At 35.9% G+C, this 19,791-nt stretch overlaps 1 protein-coding gene across 8 annotated transcripts in view; it reads right to left on the reverse strand.

Moving 5' to 3' along the window:
• SCAPER (S-phase cyclin A associated protein in the ER) overlaps nucleotides 1-19,791 on the reverse strand; it is a 514,000-nt gene that overhangs the window by 287,444 nt on the left and 206,765 nt on the right. The gene's annotated exons all lie outside the window — the stretch shown is intronic.

A 19,791-nucleotide genomic window follows, 5' to 3' on the forward strand; every position in this document is an offset into this window, starting at 1 on the left:
GGAACTGAAATTACTGCATTGCAGATTACATGTATTTTTAAGGATTTTCATTAAGTGCTCCCAAACTGAACAACCAAAATAGGAATTAATTTATATCTCAACAAGTGATTTGCCAGTACCTAGTATTTCTATTTTGTTTATAAATCTGTCAATCTGTTGGCTGAAATACTGGTGTTAGTATGTTAGACCATAACATATTGTATTTTGTCCTCTGTGACTTAAAATGTGTCTTTTGTCTAGTTTTCTATAAACACATTTCAACTTTTTATATATTTCCTTTTGGTGGTTTGCATTACATTTTAGTTTCTGTAGGAAACAGATTGGTTCTGGGTAATAAAAGAAACACATTGTTCGATATGACAGAGAATAATTAGTAGTCATTTTCCCATTAAAACTATGAAGACCTTATACAGGAAGGTTTTGAGATGGCTTCTGAAGATGGAAAGCATATATAAAGGTTTTTCAACATTAAGGAGTGGTTGAGGAAATTATGTTATATTTCCATGAGGAAGTATTAGTCATTAAAATGCTTCCAACAGAAGACTGTGAATATAAGAAGGCAGTGGCAGCAAAGATTCAGATTCTAAAATTATACAGAACAGAAAGAGCAATTACATACCAAAACCAAAACCCATAGAAAAATATTTACAATAAAACAAGGTGACAATGTATCCTCCTAACCCCCAAACAGAAGTAGGTGAGGTCAAATTACCAAGACATCAGTAGGGCTTCAGTGTCTTTGAAGAAGAAATTGAAGGGAAACAAAAGAATGAATAATGAACTTCAGATCAGAACTCTAGGAAAGGAAGCATTTTTCACTGGAGAATTCAATAGGCCAATTTGAGAACTGCATTTAAAATGGAGAAAAATTTACCCATTGTGGTGGCAGGTGAATGAAACGTAGCTGAATTAAAGACTGAATAATTTTGTGGAGCCTGGGCGACTCAGTTGGTTAACTGACTATCTTCGGCTCAGGTCGTGATCTTGGAGTCCTGTCATCAAGTCCTTCATCGGGCTCCCTGTTCAGCTTCTCCCTCTAATGCCCTCCCTTCTCATGCTCTCTCTCTCATTCTGTCTCTCAAATAAATAAATAAAATCTTTCTTTAAAAAAAAACAAAAAAGACTGAACAATCTGGTGAAGGCTAGTCCCTTATGAACTCTCAAAACTGATCCACGGAAGAAACTGACACAAAAGGAATTTAATTGAACAATGTAGAGATGACAATGAAAAAATGGGAAAATGACATGATAAAAGGAGAGCAATGAAACAGAATCAAGAAATGCAGGGTGCCTGGGTGGCTCAGTTGGTTAAGTGTCTGCTTTCAGCTCAGGTCATGATCTCAGGGGTCCTGGGATCGAGCCCCACATCGGGCTCCCTAGTCATTGGGGAGCCTGCTTCTCCTTCTCCCTATGCCGATCCCCCTTCTTATGCTCTTTCTCTCCCTCACAAATAAATAAAATCTTAAAAAAAAAATCTCAAGCAAGTTACCGTATGTTACACAAAAATAATAGAAAAGGAGCTCCAGATAATTTAATAGCTACTCTGATTCACAGTTCATTCTAAAGGCCTTATAAAACTAATTCCACAAAAAAGTATCAAGGTCAATAGCCAAAACTATTAAAATAAAAAAATTAACTAAAATTAAGCAACTGTACAAATGATGAAAACACACCAAAGAATTACATGCAATTAATGAATCATTGAACACTACATCAAAAACTAAAGATGTATTATATGCTGGCTAACTGAACACAAACTAACATAATATAATAAAAGATATTATTATAATAAAAAATTTAAAAAAATAAATATATCCCTGCCAAACCAAAAAAAAAAATCAAAATCTAATACTCTATTTCAAAATAAACTAAAACAAAATTTTTAAGTGGAAGAAGGCATGAGAAAATGACACAAATTGCCATCTTAATAATTCAAAATTTAGGTCAAAAGACTAAAAGATTTCAAATGAAAAAAAAATTAAGAAATGAAGAGAAAATAGAAGACACAGAAAAATGAATAAACACAACAAATGATAGAGGCAAGATGGCAAAGGAGTAGGGAACCTTGTTTCACCTCGTTCCCTGAATTTAGATGGATATCCATGAGCCATTTTGAACACCCAAAAAATCAGCCTGAGACGTAAGACTATATATCTGCAACTCTAAAAACAGAGAAGCGACTGCTTTTTGCTAGGCAGGACATACGGAGTTGTGTATCTGTGGGGAGATACCGGAAGATAAACAGAAGGGGGAGGGAGCCTCCATAAGCTGGCTCCTGGAAAGTGATATAATACTGGAGCACAAATTCAGAACCCTTAGAAATCTCTAGCAAAAGACATCCTTCTCTGAAAAGGCCTCAGGAAATGAAAAAGACAAAATTCTAGGTGGGGCACTGTGGTCTTGGGATCCGAGGAAAAACAGAGTGAATGGGGTGCCTGAACTGATAGAGTGCCCAAGCAGTGGAATGGAGAAGCAGGTTATGGTCAGCGAGCCCAGGAGGGGACTCTCAGCTTGGGTTGCCATAAACTGTGAACTGGGCCAGTCAGTAATTGCTCTTTGCTTGAGCAGCCTGAAAAGGACTGGAATGGGGTGGTGTGTGGGGGCATTTAACATTCCCTGGGAGGAGTGAAACAGCTGTGCCCACGACCACGCAAAGGCTCTTGGGGTGGTAGTGGCCCAGAAAGGACAGTAGGGCAGCACCCAACCATGACCCAGGAGCTGTCGGGGCATATACGGGCCTGAGGCTTCATGTAGTTTTAGAGTCACAAAGGGCAGTGGGCATACACCACAGGAGGCTGCAGATTTTGACACATGCAGAAGTGGAGACTGTTTGTCCTGGAGGGTTAATGAAAGAGGGAGGACTGTGATCTTTCTGCTCTGGGCCAGAGGTCTGGGCACGGCCATTTTTGCTCTGATCCTATGAGGAGAACCGGAAAGCCTCCAGGGAACAAAAGCCACAGAGAGGACCAGTTTCCACTGAGCCCATCCCCCTGACAGGGAGTGGAACAACTCCGCCCAGGCATGGACACCTGAGAAGCAGCATGGCAGGCCCCTCCCCCAGAAGAAAGAATGGAAGAATAGGTGGATGACAAGCTTATGGATCTCACAAGTCTCTAATGCCAGGGGAAAAACAGTATATTGAGCTCCAGGTGTTGCCTCATTACTCGTTTATTTTTCAGATAAAATTCTCCTTTTCTTTATTTCTTTTTTTTATGTTTTCCCTCTCTCTCTCTCTCTCTTTTTAACCTTTTTCCCACATCATCTAGATTCTTATTATACAAACTTAGGTTTCATAGCCACTTTTTAACTTGTATTTTTCACTACATTTTATACATATATGCTTCATTTTAGTCCTTTTTTCACTCTATTCAACTGTATATATGTGCATGTGCGTGTGCGTATATATACACACACTTATATAGATAGAAGTTTTACTTTCTTCGCAATTTTGGGATGTGGTGTCTTCTAACACACAGACCAAAATTCATCCAGGAACAAGTGGATCACCCTCCTTTGTCCACTCTGAGAGATTATAGTCTTTTTTCCCCACCCTTCAAAAAAATTTTTTTAATTTTTTATTCTTGTGTCTCATTATGGCTTTGTTTGCTTTTCTGAAGTGGCTTCCAACCACGTCGCATTTTTCTAAGGTGCATTTTGCTTGGATCGCAGTTGATATTTTGGACTCTGTTCATTTGCCCACCCAAAGTTCTCTGGGGAGAATGACTAGAAGGAGGAACTCACAAAAACAAAACAAAACAAAACAAAACAAAACCCAAAAAACAAAAAACCCGAGGCAATGTTCTCTACCACAGAGCTAATTGATATGGACCTAAGTAAGAGGTAAGCAATAGAATTCAGGATAGCAATCATAAAGTTAATAGCTAAGCTTGAAAAAAGCATAAGTGACAATACAGAATCTCTACGGGCTGAAATGAGATCTAGTCAGGATAAACTTAAAAATGCAATAAATGAGATGCAGTCTAAACTGGACGCTTTAACAGCTAAGGTCAATGAGGTAGAACAGAGAATAAGTGATGTAGAGGACAGGCTGATGCAAAGGGGGAAAGGTGAAGAAAAGAGGGTAAGATAACTAACAGCCTATGGAAAAAGGCTTCACAGATTAATGATGTCCTGAAAAGTTAAAATGTCAGAATTACTAGGATCCCCAAGGGGGTGGAGAGAAAGCGAGGGCTACAAGGTATATTTGAGCAAATTATAGCTGAGAACTTCCCTAATCTGCGGAAGGAAACAAGCATTCTTGTCCAAGAGGCAAAGAGATCCCATCCCAAAATCAATAAAAATAGATCAACACCCCAACATGTAATAGTGAAGCTTGCAAATCGTAGAGCCGAAGAAGCTATCCTGACAGCAGCTAGGGAGAGGAGGTTCTTTATGTATGGAGGAAGGACCATAAGAGTAACATCAGACCTATCCACAGAAACCTGGAAAGCCAGAAAAGACTGGCAAGGTGTATTCAGGGTACTAAATGAAAAGAACATGCAGCCAAGAATACTTTATCTGGCAAGGCTGTCACTCAGAACGGGTGGAGAGATAACGAACTTCCAGGACAGGCAGAAACTGAAAGAATATGTGATGACCAAGTCATCCCTGCAAGAAATATTAAGGGGGATTCTATAAAGCGAAGAGAGATGCCAAGCGTAATATAGATCAGAAAGTGACAGAGACAACCTACAGAAACAGGGACTTTACAGGCAATACGATGGCACTCAATACATATCTTTCAATAGTCACTCTGAATGGAAATGGGCTGAATGCTCCAATCAAAAGACAAAGGGTATCAGATTGGATAAAAGAGCAGAACCCATCCATATGGTGTCTATAAGAGACTCATGTTGAACCTAAACACACCTCCAGATTGAAAGGGAGGGGATAGAGAACCATTTACCATGCTAATGGACCTCAAAAGAAAGCTGGGGTAGCAATCCTCATAACAGACAAATTCGATTTTAAACCAAAGACCATAGTAAGAGACGCAGAGGAACATTTTATCACACTTACAGGGTCTATCCAACAAGAAGATCTAACAATCGTAAATATCTATGCTCCAAACATGGGAGAAGCCAATAACATATACCAATAAACAAGCAAAATAAAGAAAAATATTTATAATAATACATTAATAGTAGGACACTTCAATACCCCACTCACAGCAATGAGCAGAACATCTAAGCAGATCAACAAAGAAACAAGAGCTTTGAAAGGCAAATTAGACCAAACTTTGTAGATATATACAGAACATTCCATCCTAGAACAACAGAATACTCATTCTTCTCTAGTGCAAATAAAACCTTCTCCAGAATAGATCACACACTGGGTCACTAATCAGGTCTCACCCGATACCAAAAGACTAAGATTATTCCCTGCATATTTTTAGACCACAGTACATTGAAACTTGAACTCAACCACAAGATGAAATTTGGAAGGAACTCAAAAACTAGGAGGTTAAAAAGCATCCTGCTAAAGAATGAATGGGTCAAATGCTTTTTCTGCATCTATTGAGAGAATCATATGATTTTTGGCTTTTTTCTTCTGGATAAAATCTATGACACGGATCGATTTGCGAATGTTGAACCACCCTTGCATTCCAGAGATGAATCCCACTTGGTCATGATGGATAATCCTTTTAATGTACTGTTGGATTCTATTAGCCAGGATCTTGTTGAGAATTTTGGCATCCATATTCATTAGGGAAATCAGGCTGTAATTCTCCTTTTCGATGGGGACTTTGCCTGGTTTGGGGATCAAGGTAATATTGGCCTCATAGAATGAGTTTGGTAGCTTTCCATCTGTTTCTATTTTTTGAAATAGCTTTAGGAGAATAAATATTATTTCTTTTTTGAATGTTTGGTAGAATTCCCCGGGAAAACCATCCAGTCCTGGTGCTTTGTTTTTTGGAAGGTTTTTTATCACTGTTTCAATCTCTTAATTAATTGGCCTATTTAAAAAATAAATTTCTTCCTGTTTCAGTCTTGGTAGTTTATAGGTTTCTAGGAAGGCCTCCATCTCTTCCAGATTGCTTAATTAATTGGCATAAAGCTGTTGATAAAAGTTTCTAATAATCCTTCCAATTTCATTGGTGTTGGTTGTGACCTCTCCCTTTTCGTTCATAATTTTATTAATTTTGGTCCTTTCTCTATTCTTTTGGATAAGTCTTGCCAGTGGTTTGTCAACTTTATTTACTCTTTCAAAGAACCAGCTTCTAGTTCTGTTGACAAACTGTCTCTCTTCGCAGATGACATGATACTCTATATGGAAAACCCAAAAGACTCCACCCCCAAACTATTAGAAGTTATAGAGCAGTTCAGTAATGTGGCGGGATACAAAATCAATGCTCAGAAATCAGTTGCATTTCTATACACGAACAATGAGACTGAGGAAAGAAAAAATAGGGAATCCATTCCATTTACAATAGCACCAAAAATTATACGTTATCTCGGAATTAACTTAACTAGAGATGTAAAGGATCTATATTCTAGAGACTACAAATCACTCTTGAAAGACATTGAAGAAGACACAAAAAGATGGAAAAATATTCCATGCTCATGGATCGGAAGAATTAACATAGTTAAAACGTCTATGCTACCCAGAGCAATCTACACTTTCAATGCTATCCCAATCAAAATACCGAGGACATTTTTCAAGGAACTGGAATAAACAGCCCTTAAATTCGTGTTGAACCAGAAAGGGCCCAAATTGCCAAGGAATTGTTGAAAAGGAAAAACAAAGCTGGGGACATCATGTTGCCGGATTTCAAGCTGTACTACAAAGCTGTGATCACAAAGACAGCATGGTACTGGCACAAAAACAGACACATAGATTGGTGGAACAGAATACAGACTCCAGAAATGGATCCTCAACTCTGTGGTCAACTAATCTTAGACAAAGCAGGAAAAAACATCCAGTGGAAAAAAGACAGTCTCTTCAATGAAATGGTGCCGGGAAAATTGGACAGCTACATGCAAAAGAATGAAACTTGACCACTCTCTCACACCATACACAAAGATAAACTCCAAAGGGATGAAAGACCTCGATGTGAGACAGGAATCCATGAAAATCCTTGAGAACATAGGCTGCAACCTGTTTTACATCGGCCACAGCAACTGTCTTCATGACACATCTCCAAAGGCAAGAGAAGTGAAAGAAAAAATGAACTTGTGGGACTTCATCAAGATAAAAAGCTTCTGCCCAGCCAAGGAAACAGTAAAAAAAACTAAGAGGCAGCCCACGGAATGGAAGAAGATATTTGCAAATGACACTACAGATAAAAGCCTAGTATCCAAGATCTACAAAGAACTTCTCAAACTGAATACATGAGAAACAAATAATCAAATGAAAAAATGGGCAGAAGATACGAACAGACACTTTTCCAATGAAGACATACAAATGGCTAACAGACACATGAAAAAATGTTCAAAACCATTAGCCATCAGAGAAATTCAAATCAAAACCACATTGAGATACCACCTTATGCCAGTTAGAACAGCAAAAATTGACAAGGCAGGAAACAACAAATGTTGGAGAGGATGTGGAGAAAGGGGATCCCTCTTACATTGTTGGTGGGAATGCAAGTTGGTACAGCCACTCTGGAAAACAGTGTGGAGGTCCCTTAAAAGTTAAAAATTGAGCTACCCTATGATCCAGCAATTGCACTACTGGGTATTTACCCCAGAGATACAGACATAGTGAAGAGAAGAGCCACATGCACCCCAATGTTCATAGCAGCATTGTCCACAATAGCTAAATCGTGGAAGGAGCTGAGATGCCCTTCAAGAGATGACTGGATTAAGAGGTTGTGGTCCATATATACAATGGAATATTATTCAGCTATCAAAAAGAACGATTTCTTAACATTTGCTGCAACATGGATGGGTCTGAAGGAGATTATGCTGAGTGAAATAAGTCACACAGAGAAAGACAATTATCATATGGTTTCACTCATTTATGGAACATAAGAAATAGCAGGAAGATCGGTAGAAGGAAGGGAAGAATGAAGTGGGGGTGAATAGAAGGGGGAATGAACCATAAGAGACTATGGACTCTGCAAAACAAACTGAGGGCTTCAGAGGGGAGGGGGGGTGACTGGGATAGGCCAATGATAGGTATTAAGGAGGGCACACTTTGCATGGTGCACTGGGTGTCATACATAAATAATGAATCATGGAACATTACATCAAAAACTAAGGATATACTGTATGGTTACTAAAATAACATAATAAAAAATTATTATAAAAAGTAATAATTAAAAAAAATAAAAATAAAACACCACTTAAATCAATGGACAGATCATCTGAACAGAAAATTGACAAGAAAACAATGGGTTTGAATGACACACTGGACCAGATGTATCTAACAGGAATATTCAGAACAATCCATCCTAAAACAGAATACACATTCTTTTCAAGTGCACATGGAATATTCTACCTAGTAGATCATATTAGGCCACAAAACAAATCTCAACAAATTGAAAAGAGGAAGGCATATCACGCATCTTTTCTAACCACAACACTATGAAACTAGAAATCAACCAGAAGAAAAATTATGGAAAGAACACAAATACATGGAGGTTAAATTACATGCTATTAAATAATGAATTGGTCAATCAAGAAATCACAAAAAAACAAATAGGAAATCAAAAAACATGGAGACAAATGAAAACAAAAACATAGTCGTCAAAAATCCTTGAGATGTAGTAAGTTATAGTAATACAGGCTTGCCTTGAGAAGAAAAATCTCAAACAACCAAATTTTATACCTAAAAGAGCTTAAAAAAGAGAGAGAGAACAAAACCCCAAACCAGTAGAAGGAAGGAAATAATAAAGATTAGAACAGAAATAAATGAAACAGAAACTAAAAAAAAAATCATAGAACAGATCAATGAAACAAGGAGCTAGTTTTTTGGGGAATAAAAAAATACAACAACAAAACTGATAAACCTCTACCCAGACTCATCAAAACAAAAATAGAGGACTCCAACAAAATCAGGAATGAAAGAGAGTAATAACAAACAGCACAGTAATACAAATAACTATAAGAGCATATTATGAAAAATTACATACCAACAAATTGGACAGTATGGAAGAAATGGATAAATTACTGAAAACACATAACCTTTCAAAACTGAATTAGGAAGAAATAGAAAATTTGAACAGACTGACTACCAGCAATGAAAATGAATCATTAATTTAAAAAAAAAAACAAACAAAAACCCATCAGACAAAAGTCTAGGACCAGATGGCTTCACAGGTGAATCCTACCAAACATTTAAAGAGATAATACCTATTCTTTACAAAGTATTTAAAACAACAGATGAGTAAGAAAAGTTTCCAGTTTCATTGTATGAGGCCAGCATTATCCTGATACCAAAACCAGATGAAGACACTAAAAAGAGAGAGAGAGAGAGAGAGAGAGAGAGAGAGAGAGAGAGAGAAAGAATGACAGGCCAATATCTCTGGTGAACACACATCAAATACCCTCAACAAATATGAACGAACCAAATCCAACAATACATTTAAAAAAATCATTAATCATGATCAAGTGGGATTTACTCCTCGGATGCAAGGGTAGTTCAACATTCACAAATCAATCAACGTGATACACCAGATCAACAAGAAAAAGGGTAAAAATCGTATGACCATTTCAACAGATGGAGAAAAAGCATTTGACAAAGTATGACATCCACTTATGATAAAAATTCTCAACACAGCAGGTTTACAGGGAATTTTACCTCAATATAATAAAGGCCATGTATGAAAAACCCACAGCTAACATCATACTCGATGGTGAAAAGCTGAAACCTTTCCCCCTAAGATCAGGAACAAGACAGGATGTCCACTCTCACCACTTTTATTCAACATAGTCCTGAAATCTTAGTCACAGCGATTAGACAAGAAAAAGAAAAGGCATCCAGATTGGTAAGAAAAAAGGAAAATATTCACTACTTGCAGATGACATGATACTATATATAGAAAACCCTAAAGACTCTACAAAAAAACTACTAGAAAGGATAAATGAATTTATTAAGGTTGAAGGATACAAAATCAATACACAGAAATCCATTGCATTTCTTTTGACAAAATACAGCATCCTTTCCTGATTAAAACCCTTCAGAGTGTAGGAATAGAAGGTACATTTCTCAATCTCATAAAAGCCATCTATGAAAAGCCTACTGCAAATATTATTCTCAATGGGGAAAAGCTGGAAGCCTTTCCCTTAAGATCAGGAACACGACAAGGATGCCCACTCTCGCCACTATTATTCAACATAGTACTAGAAGTCCTTGCAACAGCACTCAGACAACAAAAAGGGATCAAAGGTATTCAAATCGGCAAAGAAGAAGTCAAAATGTCTCTCTTCGCAGACGACATGATACTCTATATGGAAAACCCAAAAGAAGCCACTCCCAAACTATTAGAAGTTATAGAGCAATTCAGTAACGTGGCGGGATACAAAATCAATGCTCAGAAATCAGTTGCATTTCTGTACACGAATAACGAGAACGAAGAAAGAGAAATCAGGGAATCCATCCCATTTACAATAGCACCAAAAACCATACGTTACCTTGGAATTAACTTAACCAGAGACGTAAAGGACCTATATTCTAGAAACTATAAATCACTCTTGAAAGACATTGAGGAAGACACAAAAAGATGGAAAAATATTCCATGCTCATGGATCGGAAGAATTAACATAGTTAAAATGTCCATGCTACCCAGAGCAATCTACACTTTCAATGCTATCCCGATCAAAATACCGATGACAGTTTTCAAAGAACTGGAACAAATAGTCCTTAAATTTGTATGGAACCAGAAAAGACCCCGAATCTCCAAGGAACTGTTGAAAAGGAAAAACAAAGCTGGGGGCATCACAATGCCAGATTTCGAGCTGTACTACAAAGCTGTGATCACAAAGACAGCATGGTACTGGCACAAAAACAGACACATAGACCAATGGAACAGAATAGAGAGCCCAGAAATGGACCCTCAGCTCTTTGGGCAACTAATATTTGATAAAGCAGGAAAAAACATCCGGTGGGAAAAAGACAGTCTCTTCAATAAATGGTGCTGGGAAAATTGGACAGCTACATGCAAAAGAATGAAACTTGACCACTATCTCACACCATACACAAAAATAAACTCCAAATGGATGAAAGACCTCGATGTGAGACAGGAATCCATCAAAATTCTAGAGGAGAACATAGGCAGCAACCTCTACGACATCAGCCAAAGCAACCTTTTTCATGACACATCCCCAAAGGCAAGAGAAACAAAAGATAAAATGAATTTATGGGACTTCATCAAGATTAAAAGTTTCTGCACATCCAAGGAAACAGTCAGAAAAACTAAGAGGCAGCCCACGGAATGGGAGAATATATTTGCAAATGACACTACAGATAACGGACTGGTATCCAAGATCTACAAAGAACTTCTCAAACTCAATACACGAGAAACAAATAAACAAATCAAAAAATGGGCAGAAGATATGAACAGACACTTTTCCAATGAAGACATACAAATGGCTAACAGACACATGAAAAAATGTTCAAAATCATTAGCCATCAAGGAAATTCAAATCAAAACCACATTGAGATACCACCTTACGCCAGTTAGAATGGCAAAAATAGACAAGGCAAGAAACAACAATTGTTGGAGAGGATGTGGAGAAAGGGGATCCCTCCTACATTGTTGGTGGGAATGCAAGTTGGTACAGCCACTCTGGAAAACCGTGTGGAGGTCCCTTAAAAAGTTAAAAATTGAGCTACCCTATGATCCAGCCATTGCACTACTGGGTGTTTACCCCAAAGATACAGACGTAGTGAAGAGAAGGGCCATATGCACCCCAATGTTCATAGCAGCAATGTCCACAATAGCTAAATCGTGGAAGGAGCCGAGATGCCCTGCAACAGATGACTGGATTAAGAAGTTGTGGTCCATATATACAATGGAATATTACTCAGCAATCAGAAAGAATGAGTTCTCAACATTTGCTACAACATGGACGGCACTGGAGGAGATAATGCTTAGTGAAATAAGTCAAGCAGAGAAAGACAACTATCATACGATTTCTCTCATCTATGGAACATAAGAACTAGAATGATCAGTAGGGGAAGAAAGGGATAAAGAAAGGGGGGGTGATCAGAAGGGGGAATGAAACATGAGAGACTATGGACTATGAGAAACAAACTGAGGGCTACAGAGGGGAGGGGGGTGGGGGAATGGGATAGACCGGTGATGGGTAGTAAGGAGGGCACATATTGCATGGTGCACTGGGTGTTATACACAACTAATGAATCATCGAGCCTTACATCGAAAACCGGGGATGTACTGTATGGTGACTAACATAATATAATAAAAAATCATTATTAAAAAAAAAAAAAAAGAAATCCATTGCATTTCTATTCACTAATAACAAAGTAGCATAAAGAGAAATTTAGAAAATTTACAATTTACATTTACACCATATTTTACATTTGCATTTGCAATTTACAATTTACATTTGCGTTTACAATTGCATTTACAATTGCACATAAACGGTGAAATATCTAGGAATAAACTGAACCAAGGCAGTCAAAGAACTGTACTCTGAAAACTATTAAACATTGATGGAAGAAACTGAAGATGACACAGACAAATGGAAAAACATCCCATGCTAATGAATTGGGAGAAGAAATATTGTTAAAATGGCCATACAACCAAAGCAATCTAAAGATTTAATGCAATCCCTATCAAAATATCAAAATTTTTCATAGAACTAGAATGAATAATTCTAAAATGTGTATGGAACCACGGAAGACTCCCAATAGCCAAAGCAATCTTGAAAAAGAACAAAACTGGAGGTATCACAATCCCAGATTTCAAGATAAACTACCAAATTGTAGAAATTAAAAGTGTATGGTATGGCACAAAAATAGACACTATAGATCAATGGAACAGAATAGAGAGCCCAGAAATAAAACCACAACTATATGGTCAATGGTGTTTCTACAAAAGAGGCAAGAACATGCAATGGGAAAAAAAAGAGTCTCTTCAATAAAGGGTGGTGGGAAAACTGGACAGCTACATGCCAAAGAGTGAAACTGGACCACTTACTTCCACTTAAGCAAAAATAAACTCAAAATGAATTGAAGACCTAAATGTAATACCTGAAACCATAAAAATCCTAGAAGAGAGCACAGGCAGCAATTTCTTTGACATAGGTATAGCAACATCTTTCTAGATATGTCTCCTGAGGCAAGGGAACAAAAGCAAAAATAAAGTACTGGGACTTCATCAAAATAAAAAGCTTCTGCTCCGCAAGTGAAACAATCAACAAAATTAAAGGCAACCTACAGAATGGGAGAAGATATCTGCAAATAACATACCCAATAAAGGGTTAGTATCCAAAATATATAAAGCACTTACACAACTAAATACCCCAAAAAACAGATTATCTAATTTAAAAATAGGCAGAAAACATGAACAGATCTTTCTCCGAAGAAGACATACAGATGGCTACAGACACATGAAAAGATGCTAAACATTACTAATTAGCAGGGAAATGCAAATTAAAACCACAGTGAGATACCACCTTCCACCTATCAGAATAGCTAAAATAAAAAACACATGAAACAACAAATGTTGGAGAAGATGTGGAGAAAAAGGAACTTTTGTGCACTGCTGGCGGGAATGCAAACTGGCGCAGCTACTGTGGAAAACAGTATGGAGGTTCTTCAAAAAATTAAAAATAGAATTACCTTTGATTCAGTAATTCCACTACTACTTTACCCAAAGAATACAAAAATACTAATTGGAAAAGATAAATACACCCCTATGTTTATTGCAGCATTATTTACAAATACCCAAATTATGGAAGTACCCAAATGTCCATCAGTAGTTGAACTGATATAGAAGATGTGGTGTGTGTGTGTATATATATATATAATGGAATATTAACCATGTGAAAGAATGAAATCTTGCATTTCAAACAACACGGCTGGATCTAGAGGGTGTAATGCTAAGTAAAATAAGTCAGTCAGATAAAGAAAAATATAATATGATGTCATTCATATGTGGAATTTAAGAACCAACAAAAAAGGAACAAAGGAATAAAGAGACAAAGAAAAAAACCAGACTCTCTATAAATATAGAGAACTGGTGGTTACCAGAGGGGATGGGGGTGGGACGATGGCTGAAATAGAAGGCATTAAAGGTACACTTATCATGATGAGCACTGAGTAATGTACAGACTCCTGAATCAGTATATTGTACACCTGAAACTAATGTAACACTGTATATTAACTATATTGGAATTAAAATTTTTAAATAAGAAAAGAAGAAATGAAAAAAGTTCAAAAATGTAACAAAATTTTAAAAAAAAGAAAAAAGAACAAGCCTTAGAAAACCAAAATGACTAGAAAGACATATACATAAGGATTAGTATTAACCATTACAAACTTAAAGAGCTAAGACTAAGCTGGTAGTTAAAAGCTAAAGAAAATAGTATATAATGGCTGTGCCTCAGATTTTTCTTAGTATTACTATAAAAGAAAAAGAAAGAATGGGAAAACTTATGTTCTCAGTAATTACACTGGCAGTGGGAGTAGTGGTAATGTTGTTCTAAGACTGCCGTGTATGTAATGTGGGATAAAGTAAAGGAGATTATGGATATCATAATTTTATCATTCCCTGCTTTTGATTTCCTGAATGTTTTGTATGGAAGAAAAGAGATATAGACACAATCCATAGAAGGTTAAATAAAACACCCTTCATCTTAAATTTCAATTTTAAGAATTCATGAATCCATTATCTTTAAGTAAAAAATAAATGTCTATGTACACACACAGATGTATATATGAGTGTGAATACATATACAATTCATATATATATCACATATATTTTACTTATTTCCTAATTCTGTTCACAATGATCAACCCAGTAGCAATAAGCATCCCTAATAATGCTCTTGGAATACCATTTCTAAATAAAAGTAACAAGGGCTTCTTAGTGAAATAACTGATCATAAGACTAAATATCTTGCCATACCAAGTAGAAGGATAAGTATCAAATTCGACTAGGCTCATGTCAAAAGAATTTAAGTGCAAACTTTTTAAGAGGCTCTCACTGACCAAAATACGGCATAATCTGAGCTTCAAAAAAGAGAATTTTAAATGACTGAAACCCCTCAAAAGTGTTTAAATCCATGAGTTTATAATAATACCTATATTTAAAAAAAAACTAGTTGGAACCTTTGCAGAATATTAGGGAACAAATTCATTACTTTGAAAACAGGCAAACAAAAATTTACCCTGCCACTGAGTAACCAAATAGATGAGGGAAAGCATCTCTTTATAAATATATATCAATTAATAAATGAAAATAAAATGTTAAATTGGAATATACCTATTAATTAATGGACCTAGGTATCCATTAATCAAGAGCTAATACATTAATATGAGAAAAAGAAAGAAAATCAGACATTATGTTCATGCTGGTGAAAGAACTCAATACCAATTATAGATTTCCCAATTATAGAACTCAATACTAATTATGGGTTTGGGTTGAACCTTACTCTGATCAAGCCTCTAGATTCACCTGCCCATGGGTAAGTAATAGAAAAGCCAGAGAAACCTTGCACTGAAGCACATTGTACAGTAATAGAGCCTTAGAAGTCACATTTTTCCTTGGCTAGGAACTGAATTTCCTAGTCCTCTAAGTCCCTCTTATATAGAGGTAGCCATGTGATTGAGTTCTGATCAACAGAATATGAACGTATGCTCAGTGTTTGAAGACCCATTTATTTCTTCCTCTTCAGCAAACTAGAACACAAAAGAGCCTCTAACACAGCTCTGAGCCTGAAGGGAAGGGCATATACTGTAGGATGATAGAGAAAGAAGAAGATAGGTCCCTGAAAAATCAAATGGCATTTGATTCCACTCATAAAGTGGAATCTAAGAAAACAAATACTAAACAAACAAAAAGTAGAGTCAGACCTATAAATACAAACCGATAGTTGCCAGAGGGGAGAGGGGCAGGGGGCTGGGCAAAATGGATGAAGAGGAGTGGCAGATACAGCCTTCCAGTTATGAAACAAGTTAAGGGAATAAAAAGCACAGCAAATGTAATTCAGTAGATGATATTATATTACCCATGTAACAGGACAGAGAGTAGTTACACTTGTGGTGAACACAGCATAGTGTACAAACTTATCAAATCACTAAGTTGTACATCTGAAACTAATGTAACATAGTGTGTTAACTATACTCAAAAAGAAAAAAGAAAAGAAAAAGAGAGATGGAAGGAAGGAAGGACGGATGGACCGACCACATGGAATAAATCTACCCTGACAACTTATACTGCTAACCTCAGGGCTGTACTGTAAGAAAATAACTTCTGTGTTCTTAAAATCTTTTATTTTTGTTTCTTCTATAACAACAGATTAGTTTTTTTTCCTTAATGCAATTACATAAAAAATTTATATGTATAGCTATATATATCTTTGTATACTTATATGTGTATGCATAAAATGACTATAAGACAAGGCAAAATACTAAAATTTTCAAAGATGAATGTGATAGATTTTTAATTTTCTCTTTTATAATAAGTATGTATAATTAACAGAAAGAAAATATTTTTAAAAATAGCTATCATGAAGTAATATCTGGAATTGACTTCAAAATAGTATTTGGGAGGGACTCACCATGAATTTATCATTGCTATGGCTTATTATTCTTCTACTATTATGTTTTAATAATAATAACTAGTCATAATAACTAGTTAAGAGTCACCTTGTAAGGAAAAGTAATTTGTACACATGAATCTTAAAACTCTGGCTTGCCAAAAGAAGTAAATGAAATAATAATATTCATATCTCTCAAGCATCTAAAAGCTGAACCTAAAATGTAATTAACATATTTGCGACTATTCAAGTACTAAAGTGCATACTGCAAGTTTCAAATCTATTATAAGGATGGGAGACAATGTTCTGCAAAAAAGCAGAAATAATAAGAAAGTACTTCACTGAAAGAAGTAGTTATATATTTTTATTGATCCAATATGGGACAGGGCAAAAGTTACCTAGCAATTACAAAATGATGAATAACCTGAGACTCCTAAGAAACAATGCTGACCAAAAAGAGCCAGGCTCTGCTTATTGAGTCAGAGATGAAGATTCTAAAGCTCTTCACCTAATTCCATAGCCCAATCTGTTGTGATAGGAAGTACACTAGCAGGATCCACCTAATAGTTGGTATCTTCTGAAATTAATCTTGCTGCACAAGGTCCAGCATCCAGTATATCTGAGCAATCCTTGAGCACCTGTGTAGACAGGCAGGCAGCACTTCTTCTCACTCTATCCTCACCAGTAATCTGTTCTATAAAATCTGGCTCCTTTTTTTCCCTCTCCCTACTCATTGTTCTAGATTCCTGCTATGATTTGTGTGCTGCCATGAACCCTAGAACCTAATCTTTGGGCTCTAATCCTTGATGACATTCTTTCTTAAAAGGAACAGCTGAGATCAGAAAAACAGAGTAATCTCATTTCCTTTTATTTGAAATGTTACGTGTTTCAAGTTATCTACAGCCCTGGCCATTTACAGATGGAGCTCTTCAGATATTGGTATCTCTGTCTCCATTCTATATAAACAGCCTTGTCTACTTAATATTTAATAAAATGCTCCATTAAAAAATAATAAAGATACCTTAAATAACTTTACTTTTTCAAAACTGCCAAAAGGAAACAGAGAGGTACAAAAATATTTCTCTACAAATATATTCACTGCAGTAAGATTTACAACAAAATAGTAGGGAATTGATTACATAAATTGTGGCACATACATTAAGATGATATTACACAGATTTGATTAATTTTAAACAATAGTAATGATATTAAAAACATACACTGTATAATGTTAAAAAATCAGGATTCAAATCTATGCAATGTAGTTTATATATAAATAAGCATGTAAGATTTATATATTAATATATAAAGAGCAGAAAATAGGTCAAAATGTTAACAGTAGGCATTTTTAATCCAATTTTCAACAATTAATATTTTAATTATTACAAAATTAATGCTAATATGGAAATGCAGAGAAAAGTAAGCTTTCTAAAGAAAACAGTGTTGATTTGTACAAGGTTACAGTTGCTGTAAGCTTATTAGTGCTGCAGAAGAATGAATATTAATTGTGCAAAAATACACTCATCTTCCATATCTACTCACAGTTCTATTATGCCACAGGCACAAGGAAAAGTAAAATGTACTCCTTAAGACACAGTATCTATGATTTACTTAGACATATTCAAAATACGAAGCACTCAAGTGGACCAAAAAATCACACCAAAAGCTACTGGATCTCCTTCCTTCATAACTAAAAAAGTACACCTCCTAGCCTCATGGAATACCGTTGATGGCAACTCCTACTCTCTTACTAACAAGGCAGGAAGTTGGCCATTTTGACTATTAATCCTAAACAAGCATTCATAGGAAACACTGTTTTTCCTTTAGGCATAGAAAATCAGGTTGATGCAGTAGAAACAGCACTGAACTACAAGTCAAAATATCTACACCAAGATAAATTCTGTGACTCATGACTGAGTGACTTATCTGGGCCTCAGTTTCCTCCCTAGTAAAATAAAGGGATTAGACAAGAAATCCTAAAGTCCTCCCTTTTCTAACATTCTAAAAATCAATGTAACAAGCCCAAAAGCTAATCAGAGATGGCTAAACACACACACACACACACACACACACACACACACACACACACACACAAAGACACACACAAATTATTAAGTCTAGCTTTTAAGTTCACAATTGTGGCTTATTTAAAAAACATTACTACAATATGAAATAGAAATAACGTATATAAGAAACTAATACCTATACAGACATGATCTCATCAAAGTTTATACCCTTCTTATTCTTTTAATTACCTTTTATGGGTTTTTTTTCCTACCACAATTTACTTTATTTAATGAAATAATTCATACTGAAGTTTATGGCCTTGATATGTTTTCAGACTCCTCCTAAAGAGTCTCATAGTTCCTTACTTTTTAAAAGAGACATGAAAAAAATTAAGCTACAGATAGATTCATGATCTTTGGGAAAGAATATAAAAAGCTCTAAAAAGAGAATACCCAAGAAAATATAGATGACACAATATAGAATTTGATTAAATTGCCATTTTTAGAACTCAAGTTATACCTCAGAATAAACACATTTCATAAACTGTAGTACATCAAAAGAAATAACCTGCTCCCCGTTACTTAAAAATATTATAACCCAGACATGAGAATTTTTAAGGATATTCTTCCTAGATCAAAAGGATTTAAATATGTCTCCTTTGAAAATAAAGGACTAAAGCTTCATTACAATACAAATGCATTTTTATATGAAAATAAAGTTTCCCTTATAGAAATCCAATCTCATGCTCAAGAGGCTTACTTATTTCTCTGCAACTCAAAGTTTGCTTTCAAGAGCTGGGTGGATGCCAAGTTACTAACCTAAATAGATGAGAAATTAATGTAAGGGTTTCACATATTGCTTGGAAAAAACAGCATTTTTCTCTAAACCTCTTCCAGTACTTCAACTTTGAATCTGAAATCCAATGATATCAGTCTATTCCAGAATCAAAGAGTTTTTCCTTAAGTTCTTAAAAATATTATGAGGCATTCCACTCTTTTAAGCCTGCCTTGCAGAACAACAAGTAAGATCAACAGGAGGCATTTTACAGCTTTCCTGTTGTCTTCTACAAAAACTGGGGAAGGGTGGAGGCTGGAGGGCTTGAACATGAGTTGTT

This window comes from Ursus americanus, chromosome 28, assembly GCF_024610735.1.
Source record: "Ursus americanus isolate L20-20 chromosome 28, mUrsAme1.1.p, whole genome shotgun sequence".
NCBI lineage: Eukaryota > Metazoa > Chordata > Mammalia > Carnivora > Ursidae > Ursus > Ursus americanus.